This window comes from Rhinolophus ferrumequinum, chromosome 10, assembly GCF_004115265.2.
Source record: "Rhinolophus ferrumequinum isolate MPI-CBG mRhiFer1 chromosome 10, mRhiFer1_v1.p, whole genome shotgun sequence".
Classification (NCBI taxonomy): domain Eukaryota; kingdom Metazoa; phylum Chordata; class Mammalia; order Chiroptera; family Rhinolophidae; genus Rhinolophus; species Rhinolophus ferrumequinum.
Genome location: NC_046293.1, coordinates 65530163 through 65543264, shown reverse-complemented (window position 1 = coordinate 65543264; position 13102 = coordinate 65530163). Strand labels below are relative to the sequence as shown.

Below are 13102 nucleotides of genomic sequence, written 5' to 3'. Positions count from 1 at the left end.
AGTAGACATATAAGTCCAGAGAGTCCCGAAGTACAGAAAGTCCCACACAAGATGAACTCAAAAGAGGTCCACACCAAGACACATCATAATTAAAACACCAAAGGTTAAAGACAAAGAAAGAATCTTAAAAGCAACAAGAGAAAAGCAGTTAGTTACCTACAAGGGAGTTCCCATAAGACTATCAGCTGATTTCTCAACAGAAATTTTGCCGGTCAGAAGGAATTGGCAGGAAATATTCAATGTGTTGAAAAGCCAGGACCTACAACCAATACTGCTCTATGCAGCAAAACTATCACTTAGAATTGAAGGACAGATAAAGAGCTTCCCAGACAAGAAAAATCTAAAGGAGTCCATCACTACCAAATCAGTATTACAAGGAATCTTAGAGGGACTACTTACAGACAGGGAAAAAAAAATAATAAAATATATGAATAATAAAATGGCAATAACTACACACTATCAAAAATTACTCTAAATGTAAATGGATTAAATGTTCCAATCAACAGGTAAGGTGGCCAAATGGATAAGAAAACAAGATCGTTACATATGCTGCCTATAAGAGACTCACTTCAGATCAAAAGACACATGTAGACTGAAGGTAAAGAGATGGGGAAAAGATATTTCATGAAAATGAAAACAAAAGAAAAAAAGCTGGTGCAGCAATACTTGTACCAGACAAAATAGACTTTAAAACAAAGGCTATAACAAGAGACAAAGAAGGATGCAGTAATCCCACTTCTGGGTATACATCTGAAGAAACCCAAAATGCTACTTCGAGGAGATATGTGCATCCATATTATTCATTGCAGCAGTTTATAATGGCCAAGACATGGAGGCAGCCTGGGTGTCTGTCAATGGAAGAATGGATATAGAGGAGGCGTTACATATATACAAAGGAATATTGATCAGCCCTGAAAGGAAACGGATTCTCACCATCTGTGGTGGCATGGATGGACCTGGAGGGTATTGTGCTGAAGGAAGTATGTCAGACAATGAAAGACAGATGAAATGTGATTTTGCTAATACGTGGAATCTAAAGAACAAAATAAACAAACAAACAAAACAGAAACAAACTTAGATACAGAGAACATTTTGATGACTGCCAGATGGGAGGGGGGTTGGGAATTGGTCGAAAAGGGGAACAGATTAAGAAATACAAATTGGTTGTTATACAGCAGTCATGGAGATCTAATGTACAGCATAGGGAATATAGTCAGTAATATTGTGATAGCGTGGTACAGTGTCAGATGGTTGCTGGACTTATCACGGTGATCACTACTTTAGGAATATAAATGTTGAATAACTATGATGTACACCTGAAACTAATATAATATTGTATGTTAGCTATATTTTAATAAAAATCTTTTAAAAAATAAAAATTAAATTCTATACATTAAAAGAAAGAAACAAAATCTCTGGTTTAAAAAATATAATTGTGGACTTAATGATTTTTTTAAAGGTAAAATTCAACTTACCTAGATCTGGCCATTAATATTGTTAGCCTCTGCTGCAGCATCAGGAGCTGACTCATACTTCAAAATACCATGTTTTCTTTGTTTGATGACTTAGCCTAGAAATAGTAGGAAAAAAGTCGACAATTTCTTACTTCTTTTAAAATAATTTTCCTTATGAGACATCAGGCAACACTGTTAGTTCAATTCTCTATTTAAACTCAAACCTCTAAAAATTTAATTAAAACTATTTAATACATAAGATGTATTTTTAAAATTAATATAATGTATAGATGTTATCTTTCACATGGCCTTTTCAAAAGAAAAAGTAAAAATGCAATAGTCTGAGTTCTATGATGTTTGGATATTAGGACCTTTAGAAGCCACTGATTCTAGCTTCTCCACTATAGTTATGACACTGGACAAACCACCTGTCTATATTTAATCTCCTCAGCCATAAAAATGAAAGGTTAGAATAAATAACCTCCAAAAGTTCCCTTCTAGCTCTAAAACCCTCTTTTAGCCAGTGGCAGGCTAACCCACCTGCAGTCACTTTTCTTAAACCTCACTATCACTCCTCCAAGAGGTGACTCTCTTTAGAATCCCCCCTCTGTATTTTCCTATTCTACAAGACCCCCCACAGCCAAATCCGAGGAGTCAGTGATCAGAAAACAGTCCATAGGAATAAGCATACCACAGTCACAGTACAATATAAATTATAGCAATCGATTACAACCTAGAGTTTCAAGAGATTTCAATATCTTTTTGAAATTTTTCTGTCAATTTATTCACTTTTTACAAGCACAGAAAAAAGTCAAACTCACTCAAACACAGGCACTAACTGAATAGCTACACCATATCAGGCATTATGTTAGGGATTTTGTAAATAGTCTCATTTTAATCTATGTTAAACTACAGTTAACAAACATGATTGATATCCAAAACGAACATTTCCAAAACCATGAACATGCATTCAATAAAAAATTTCAATTCTGGATTTTAAGCCTGTCTATAAAATCAGTGGTTCAGCTCAGTATTTGCTTATGGCCCTCATAAGCTGCTGCTACACCGCACGTTACGGTGGGCAGCAACCCAATGTCTCTTCCTTAACACACCCTTCTTTCCTCTAGAAGCTTAACACACATCATGCTTAGTCTCTAGCTTGTAAAACTGTCCAGCTAATTGTACCACAATCCATTTCTCTTATATGAATATATATTGTTTTCCTATTCCTCTCTTTTAAGAGATTTTAGTCAATTACCTCAGGAAAATCACTCTTCCTCTCTTTATTCATTCCACTTACAAAGCATCCCACAATTTCCATCCCAAAATTAGTTCAATCACAGATTAATCATAGTAAAAATGATTTAAGAGAATGAGAGTAATCCATCCAAAACCTTATATCAAGGAAAAGTCCTAAGTTTTGAAATGACATGCATTAAAGAATCAATGTACCAATCTATAAAGCTCTTGAAAATATTAAAAAGCCTCCATTGGAATCTCTGGAAACTTTTTATTCTGTCCCACCTTCTTTTTTTTCTTTTTCCTATTTTTTTTATTATAGTAAAATAAACAACATAAAATTTACGGTCTTTCAAGTATAATTTCAGTATTGTTAAACAGACTCAATATTGTTGTGTAACCAATATCCAGAACATCTTCATCTTGCAAAATTGAAATTCTATCTATACCCATTAAACAACTCACTTTCCCACTCCCCAAATCTTGGCGACCACCATTCTACTTTGTATAAGTCTGACTACTCTAGATACCTCACACAAGTGAGATCATACAATATTTATCTTTTTATAACTGCCTTAACTTAGCATAATGACCTTAAAGTTCATTCATGTTGTAGCATGTGTCAGAATTTTTCCTTTTTAAGGCTGAATAATATTCCACTGTATGAGGTGTGATAAAAAATTATGGTGAATGCTGCTGCCAAGTGCCACCCAACAGAAAGGCAGGGGTTTGCAATACAGGAAGTGGCCTGTCGAACCTTTGTAACAATGACAAGTTTCAACTTGTTCCTGTCAGTCAGGTGTGAGCTGAGAGAAGTTGAGAGACGGTGTGTTTTAAGGTGTGCCGTAAAATCATCCTCCATCATGACAATGCTCTGTATCACACATCGCTTCGTGGCCATTTCTGACAAATAAAACATACGGTGTGTTCTCAACCACCTTATCCACTAGATCTGGCACCGTGTGACTTCTGGCTCTTCCCCAAAGTCAAAATGACCATGAAAGGTAAACGTTTTAAATTGATTCAGGACATTGAAGCAGCCATGACAGTGCAACTAAAAACACTCACAAAAGAGGACTTCCAGAACTGCTTCATAAAATGGCAAGAAAGATGGGATAAGTGTGTTTGAAGCGAGGGCGAGTATTTTGAGGGGGATTAATGGCAATGTGTCTTTTACTGTAATCATTTTTTTTTGGATTTAAATATTCACCATATTTTATAACACCATGTATGTATATATCAAATTTTGCTTATCCATTCATCTGTTGTAGGACATTTATCCATGTTTTGGTTGTTGTGAATAATGCTGCTACAAATACAGATGTCTTCGAGATGTCTCTTCAATTCTTTTGGATATAGACTCAGAAGTGGTATTTTACTGTATCATATGGTAATTCTATTAATAATTTTTTGAGGAACCGCCACACTGTTTTCTGCAGCAGCCATGCCATTTTCATTCCCACCAGCAATGCAAAAGGGTTCCAATTTCTTCACATCCTTGCTAACATTTGTTGTTTTCTGGGGCTTCTTGTTTGTTTGTTTGTTTGTTATTAGCCATCCTAATGGGTGTGAGGTGGTATCTCATTGTAGTTTTGATTGCATTTCCCTAATGATTAGTGATGCTGAGCATCTTTCCATGTGCTTATTGGCCATTCATTTATCTTCCTTAGAAAAATGTCTATTCAAGTCTTTGGCCCATTTTTGAAATCAGGTTCTTCTGTGGTTGAATTTTAGAAGTTCTTTATATATGCTGGATATTAACCCTAATCAAATATATGATTTGCAAATATTTTCTCCATTCTGTGAGTTGACTTTTGCACTCCATTGATAGTGTCTTTTGATGTACACATTTTTTTATTTTTCATGAAGTCCAATTTGTTTATTTTAGCCTTTATTGCCTGTGCTTTTAGTGTCACATGTAAGAAAGCATTGTCATATCCAAAGTTGAGAAACTTTTGTCCGTTGTTTTCTTCTAAGAATTGCATTGTTTTAAGCCTTACATTTAGATCTTTGATGCATTTTAATTTTTGTATGTGATAATAGGTAAAGATTAAAGTTCATTCTTTTGCCTGAGGATATCCAGTTTTCTCGTCACCATTTGTTGAAAAGACTGTACTTTCCCCCATTGAATGGTCTTGGCAACATTGTCAAAACTTATTTGACCATGAGGGTTTTGAGCTTATTTCTGGGTTCTCTATTCTATTCCATTGATCTATAAGTCTATCTTTCTGCTACCACACTGTTTTGATTACTATAGCTTTGTAGTACATTTTCAAATAGGAAGTGTGAGTTGTGCAGTTTTGCTCTTCTTTTTCAAGATTGTTTTGGCTACTCATGGTCCCTTTGAGATTCTATATGAATTTTGGATGGGTTGTTCTATTTTTTTGGGGAAAAAAAGCAAATCATTGGCTTTTGGTAGTGACTGCATTGAGCTTGTAGATCTCTTTGGATAGCAGGCATTTTAAAAATATTACATTTTCTATACCCATGAACATAGAATTATGTTTATTTTGAATTTCTTTCAGCAATATTTTAGTTTTCATTGTACAAGCTTTCACCTCCTTGGTTAACTTAATTCCTCAGTATTTTATTCTTTTTGATACTACTATATATGAAATTGTTCTCCTAATTTCCTTTTTAGATTATTCATTGTGTATGGAAATGCAACTATTTTTCATGTTGCCTTTATATCCTGCTACTTTAATTCATTTTAGTTGTAAAAAATTGTTTTGTGGAATCTTTAAGGTTTTCCAAATATAAGATCATATCATCTGCAAACAGATACTTTCACTTCTTCCCTTCCAGTTTGGATGCCTTCTATTTCTTTTTCTTGCCTAATTGCGCTGGCTAGAATTTCCAGTATTATATTTTTAAAAAGGTGGTGAAAGTGGGCATCCTTACCTTGTTCCTGATCTTAACAAAAAAACTTTCAGTCTTTTACTACTAAGTGAGATGTTCATTATGAGTTATTCATATATGGCTTTTATTACATTGAGGTAGATTCCTTCTATTCCTAGGGTTTTTTTTAGTGTTTTCATGATTAAAAGGTGTTGAATTTTTGTCAAATGCTTTTTCTGCATCAATTGAGATCATCGGTAGTGATGTCCCCACTTATACTTATGATTTAAGTAATTTGAGTCGTCCCTCTCTTTCTTCATAGTTCACCTAGCCAAATATCTGTCAATATTGTTGAATTTTTTGAAGAATGAACTTTTGGTTTCATTGATTTTCTCTTATTTTTCTATTCTCTATTTCATTTATCTCTGATCTAAATTTTATTATTTCCTTACTTCTGCTAGCTTTGGTTTTCGTTTGTTCTTCTTTTTCTAGTTCCTTATGTTATAAAGTTAGGTTGTTGATTTGAAATCTTTCTTGTTTTTTAATACACGCCTAAGCATTTATAGCTGTAAATTTCCCCTTAGCACTGCTTTCTCTGTGTCCCTTAAGTTTTCGCATGTTTTGTTTTTGTTTTCATTTATCACTATATAATTGTCTAATTTCCCTTGTGATTTCTTCTTTGATCCACTGGTTGTTTAAAAGTATATTGTTTAATTTCCACAACTTAGTGAAGTTCCTTCTGCCTTGATTTCTAACTTCCTCCCCTTATGGTTGGAGAAGATACTTTGTATAATTATCTACCTTTTAAAATCTATTAAGATTCTTCATTTCTCTCTCTCTCTCTCTCTCTCTCTTTCTCTCTCCCCCTCTCCCCCCGCCTTGTAGGACTCCAGCAATATGTATGTTAGACTACTTGATGGTGTCCCATAGATCCCTTAGGCTATGTTTGTTTTTGAATCTGTTTTCTTTCTGTTCTGCAGACCCGATCATTTCCATTGTCCTATTTTCAACTCTGCTTATTCCTTGTTCTGCCCATTCACATTAGACTGAATTCTTCTACTGAATTTTTCATTTCAGTTATTGTACTTTTCAGATCCAGAATTTCTATTTGGTTTCTTTTTATGTTTTCTACCTTTTCACTAATATTTCTTTTGTTCATACTGTCTTTTCTTGATTTTTTTCCACATCTTCCTTTAGTTCTTTGAGCATCTTTAAGACAATCGTTTTAAACTCTTTGTGTAATATATCTGCCATCAGGTCTTTTTCAGGAACAGTTTTTACTGAGTTTATTTCCCTTTAAATAGGACATACCTTCTTATTTCATTGTATGCTTTTTGACATTTCTTGTTGTTGTTGAAAACTGGAAATCAGACTCTCCTTTCCACAGTGTTTGCTGTTTTGTTCGTTTTTGTTTTTTTTTTTAAATGCATGTAGGCTGTCTCTGTGCAACCATCAGCCTGAGGTGTAAACTTAAGGTGTTCTCAGGTCTTTCCTGAGCCTTTCCCTGAGTGCACATGGTCAGTTTCTAATTTCTCCTGTATATGCAATTGATTTTGAATGTCCTGGTATTTAGTTTCTGGCTTCCAAAAAGGGGCAAAGGAGAAAAATGAATATGAATGAGGCAAAAGAGGGCGCTAGCCCTGTACATATCCTGGAAGTCACTCCAGCTGGAGGAGGAAGGGCTTGGAACAGTGGGGAGGTACAACAATGGTTGCCCACCTGTTTGTCTACTCCTCTATTATCAAAAGCAGCAATCAGTGATCCAAGTGCAGATCACTGGTATTTGAAGGAGAAAGTCCTTTTTTCCTACCCTGGCTCCCACAAGCTGTGTAAGCTGCACAGGGCTGGGAGTAGAGGATGGGTAGCTTCTACTGGTCTAAGAGCTGAAATTGACCGAAATTAATCGCAATTTACATTCAAGCCTTTTCCTGGCAGTTATAAGTCTTCAGTAGCTCCAAAGTTCCAGAATAAATTACATAAGATTCTGCTAGTGCAATTGTTATCTAGGTGGGGAGACAGATTCCTGAGTCTTCCTACTTCACCATCTTTCCAGAATCTTCTCCAGACCTTTCTGAAGATCAATATATATATTCAGTTTTATTGTTTTAGTTAATTTGATTATTAGCACTGCCAAAATACTGTGGAGTTTTTGCTTGTTTTCAGTATAAATATCCAGCATGTCATTTATATCACAGATTTAAAGACTTTATGTGCCTCATTGTAAAGGATACTTTATATAAAAAAATACATTCTAAGTTCCAAATAAATGATATATCACAGTACTCCTGGAATGAATATAACCCAATGGACTCCAGGTGTCCTGCCACTGATTTTGGAACATGAATGCCTTAGATATTTTCCGTGACTCCTTAAATCTATTCTGTTTCTTCCCACTAGTAGAAGAACCAAAAAGTAATTGGGAGACAGTGAAAGGTAGGAGGTAGTTATAGACACTATATAGAGCTATGATCTTGTAATATGGATGGTTTTCTATAAAATGGGTATATACAGCAGAATCATATAACTATGATCCTATACTCAAGAAGAATACAATGGTTTTACCGGGAAAATTATCAGGAAGCAAAAATTAACCGAAATACTATCTACTAAGACTGTATTTTTCAACAGCAAACTGATTTTAAAGCCCTCACTACATGCCAGATACAGATACATTTGGATTATCTCAATCCATATAACCACCTTATGATGTAGGTACACTATTTCTGTGTTCCAAATGAGGAAACCAACGCTTGAAGAAGTTCAGTAGCTTTCCCAAGGTTAGTAGCTGATAGGAGGAAGAGCCAAAATTAAATCCAGATGAGTCCAAAGTCCAAAGTTTTAATAATTAATATATGTAATAAGCTTAAAACAGTGCCTGGCATATAGTAATCACTTACTAAATGCTAGCTATTGAAATAATAACAATGATTTATTTTAAAACAATGTTGTATGCTTTTGGCAGTTGGTCAACCTTTCTGTGCCTCAATTTCCTCATTTACAAGATTAAGACACCTATTTTTCAGAGGTATTGTGAAAAGAAAATAATTCTGGGCTATAAAGACATTTAGAAAAATATACAGTGTTTAAAAAGACAATGCATTATTATATCACCACTACCGGTAAAATCCTGTCTCTTGGATCACAAAGGAGCCTTTTGCACTGTGAGCACAAAATCCTAGAACTTAAGCACCATCCTCATAACAAGAGTTACATTAATAAATTTAGTAAAGCTGTCCTAAATTATTCCAATATGATTCTTGCAGACTGACAAGCAGAGAGAACACTGAACTCTATTCATGAGTGTGATTATAAATTTGGTGCTCAGGAAGGTATATTTGCTCTTTCAGTTCACTAGCACTGAGGGTGAATTTGGCCTACACTACAGTAGTTCTGTTCAAATATAGCCAGGACAGACTATCTATAGTTAGAAGCACAGCAATATAACTCGAAATGTTGGGCACAGTTAACTGCTATATTTAATTACATTAAAACAATCAAGAGAATGGCATTCAAAAACCTTGTTCTTTGTGTCAATGGTCTGGCTGCGTTGTTTTTAAACTATTCGGTAGGTCTTCATTGGTACACGTTAGTTTTCTGTTTATTCTTAACACTGCTAAAGATTTTTCATTATTTATATTATTATAGGGAAGAGTTAAAAAAAAAAAAAAAGCTAAGGAGGGAGATTTCTCAGTCCATTCTGCTAGTCACCTAGACTGAAGCCATCATGTGAAAAGTAAGGACACCTGCAATATAGTTTTCTTGTTAGCTGAACATTTAAAGTACAAATGTACACACAAAACCAAAAAAGTACCCAACTATTTTTAAGCATCTATCCATCAATATGGTTGTACTTGCATATTCCTTAATAGATTTTTCTCCCTTTAGGTTCTTTACTAAGAGCAATGTTTGTGATCCAGTTTGCAATTCATAACCCTCCATCCATTTCTTTTGAACTCAAAAAAAAAAAATCAACTACATTACTTATAAATCACTTCAGTATCTGGTACTTTATTTTTCTGGAAACTCTTTATGTCTAATCTAAACTCCTTGTACTGCAATTTAAACCAGATTTCTCTCATTTCTGTTTTCTCTGTAAGAGACAATTAAAACCAGGATAATCAAGAAAGATTAAGTACATGCTTATGTTTATTTAAACTGCCATCAATTCATTTTTTATGGATAAATCTAAAATATTAATAAAGTAACATTTCTGTATTTAAGACACAGTTGTTTGAATTAAACTAACAAAAGGTTACTTAGTAGATAAAAATGATTTATAAAAGCTATCAATATTAAGGAGAGAATAAAAAATGAGTTCATTCATTTCTCTATCTCCACATTGAAGCATTCAACCAGTATTTCCTGAGCACCAACTCTCTTTGCCAGGCACTGAGTTAAATGCTAGAAATAAAGATAACAAACACAGTCCCTGATTCCAAGGAACTTACTGTTTAGAGAGGGAGACAGATGGGAAAATGAATACATGGCAGAGTTGAAGACCTCTGTGCCAGTGCCATCAGAACATTTAACTCAGAGCAGAAGGAAAGAGAGAAGTGACAAGAGAAAGACTTCTTGGGAATGGTGACCTCTAGGTCACGTCCCAAAAGATGGATGGGAGTTTGCTAGCACAGGGCAATCCAGATCAAGAAGAGTGCATGCAGAAGCACAGAGGTCTAAAAGAACATGGCCTGTTCCAAAAGCCGCAAGTGGTTCCTTATAGTTGGAATGTAGTGTATACATGGGAAAACATGAGGAGATAAGTGGGAAGGTAGGCTCGTGCCATTTCGTGAAGGGCCAGTTTGCACTACTGAGGGCAATTCATTATTTCCTTTATAATCTTAAACCCTCTACTAATGTCCTACCAAAATACTTTGTTATAGAGTCAGAAAATCTATAGTACATATAACAACTTCTAATTCCTAGGAATAAAATTAATGGTGTTTTACTGTCTATGATGCCCAAAGTCTAACCTATAAGTCACAGCATCCATCTAGAATTACAAACATTCTCCCAACAGCATATGGATCTTCAGTGAGTGTCACTGTAGGACGATGACTTAATACCCCTTCCAGACCTAAAAAAAGTCACCCACTTTAACCTCGTATTTCACAATGAATTTGACAAAATCACTTTCAATCATGCATTTTGGCTTTCAGGAACAGAAATAAAAGAATCCATATCTGTATCTAAATGTTTATCTACCATCTAACAATCTATCAATCAACAATTGTGTGTACTTAGCAAATACTGAGAAAATCGTGCTAAATGGCTTGCTAAAAATAAAACAAGAGAAAACTTGGAAGAGGACATAAAACACAACTCTACCTTTAATAATACTTGTCATAATTCAATCTTAGAATCACCTATAACCTTGGAACATACTTATACCCAGAAACACTGGTGATGAAATTTACACAATTAAGTCAGAGTGCCCAAAATCTCTGCCCTAGGATAGAAAAGCACATCTACAGATGTGCAAACCCAGCAGATGAGTCACTCTGCCTTAGCTAATTCAATAATGTAATCAGTACCAATGGCAACAATCCCGGCACCTTCAATCCCAGGGAAAAATATCATCAGCCTTGGGAACTCTCAAAGAAACTCTTAGTTTAGTGCTTTATGTTGCAATATAAAAATATGTACAAGAAAAACAAATACCCTCCTCCAGTAACAAAGTGATGAACATTCTTTTAGTGTGTGTGTGATGAATATCCTGTCTGACAGATCACGGAGCTCTCTCCACTAAAAATTTATATAGTGCACCATAAAAAGAAGAAAAGTGATTTTAAGACAGCAGAAAAGTACAAGCATTCTCCAGAAAGCATTTATCATTAACTCTTAAAATTGGAATGAGTATATTCGATCTTATAAAGATAGTGCATTCTATTTTCTGTAAGTATTATACGTTAGAATCCCATGTTTGTATTCTTAACTCAGTTATTATTTCTATTAATCCATATAATTGTGTCAAATTAACAAATGATTGCTTATCCCCTCATAATAAAGCTCTAGTTTATAAATTTACTAATAGACTCTAGTCCACCAGCAAGGACTGAACTCTAGTATAATTAATAGTTAACTTGTAAGATTTTAATAAACTGAGCAACAGTAAGAAGTAAAACCCAAGAATAAATTTTACAGTATTTTCCTTAGTATGGCACACCTAATACACGTAGTTCTTGAAAAGCATTCAGCTTCATGGCTTTATTCTTTTCTTATTCTCCCCTTTCTTCCGCCTCCCCGCCCCGACTCCGGTTCAAGCCTTTGTTTCTCAGTCTAGTTGTGTAGGACAAGCTCCCTGGCCCAGGCTGGGATTAGGAGCCTTGCACTCCCCACTCCCCCTGGCTGAGGCAGTTGGTCACCATTCGCCCGTCAGCCGTGCACAGCAGCTCACAGCAGCTCTCATGGGCTGCTGGCCACTCACACTGGCCACACCGGCTGCTCCTGGCAGCAACCGGTAGCCCACAGCAGCACACAGCAGCCCATGGCAGCTCATGCCAACCTCCAGCTGCTCACCGCAGCCCAGCCCCAGGGACAGCTTTGTTCACAGTCTTAGCTGTAGAGGGCGCAGCTCATTGGCCCATGTGGGAATCGAACCGGCGACCTCCCGACCTCTGCATTAGAAGCACCGTGTCCAAGTGCTCCAACCACCTGAGCCACCGGGCCAGTCCCGGCTTTATTCTTTAAAATAACGGAATACTAAACCAAGCCACTCTAACCTTACACTTCATGTTAAATATACAACTTATTCAATATCAGTCAAACTATAACAATCAACAAAACAATACAGGACATGCAAGAAAACCTCCAGGCATCTTCGCTTTTTATATAATATGCTTAACTTAGAACTAAATAAACATTAATTTAGGATAATAGAAACTTAAATAAAAGAATAATTTTCAAAACTTAACATACAATTGTATAAGTAGAATAAATCTGTATTTCCAAACTCAGGTGGTTATGCTAATTACTAGATTCGTATTAAAAGCCTATATAAATACTGACTGTGTAGACATATGTACAAACGCACACACACGCACACACCAACTCTGCACAAAATAAGTGAAGCCAAATGCCAAGCAACTCTAAATAACCCTCAAAACAAATTGCTTCATGAATAGCTCATCAGTTGTTGCATTTAACTCAATCTAAAATGTTCTTAAACATACCCTCAAAGGAAAATAAACTTGATTATTTTTTACTTTTAGAGCAATGCATTCAAAATTACTGTTACAATCTAGCATTAAACTCACCTAATTCAAATACACCACTAATAAAAATGTTTGACGTATGTATGTGTTTTCTAATACTCTCCACCCTCACAAAATGCCAAAAAAAATAAAGTTAACCAGAAATAGTTACATCAGACTACATCTATCTATCCATTTGATGTATCTTTATGGGCCATTAAAAAGCATTGTTTAAAGAATATTTAATGATAAAGAAAAATGTTCATGATATAAAGTTAAACAGAAAAAAAGGACAAAACTGTTCTTTTAGAATGCAACAGGGTATCCTGGATTGGATCCTGGAACGAAAAAGAACATCCGTGGAAAAACTGGCAAAATCCA

At 35.2% G+C, this 13102-nt stretch overlaps 1 protein-coding gene across 2 annotated transcripts in view; it reads right to left on the bottom strand.

The window, feature by feature from the left end:
• FRS2 (fibroblast growth factor receptor substrate 2) overlaps positions 1-13102 on the bottom strand; it is a 100481-nt gene that overhangs the window by 16420 nt on the left and 70959 nt on the right. For both annotated transcript variants that reach the window (XM_033117967.1, XM_033117968.1), the window contains one exon: positions 1476-1570. The gene's annotated coding sequence lies outside the window, so the exon portion shown is untranslated. The remainder of the gene's footprint in view (positions 1-1475; positions 1571-13102) is intronic.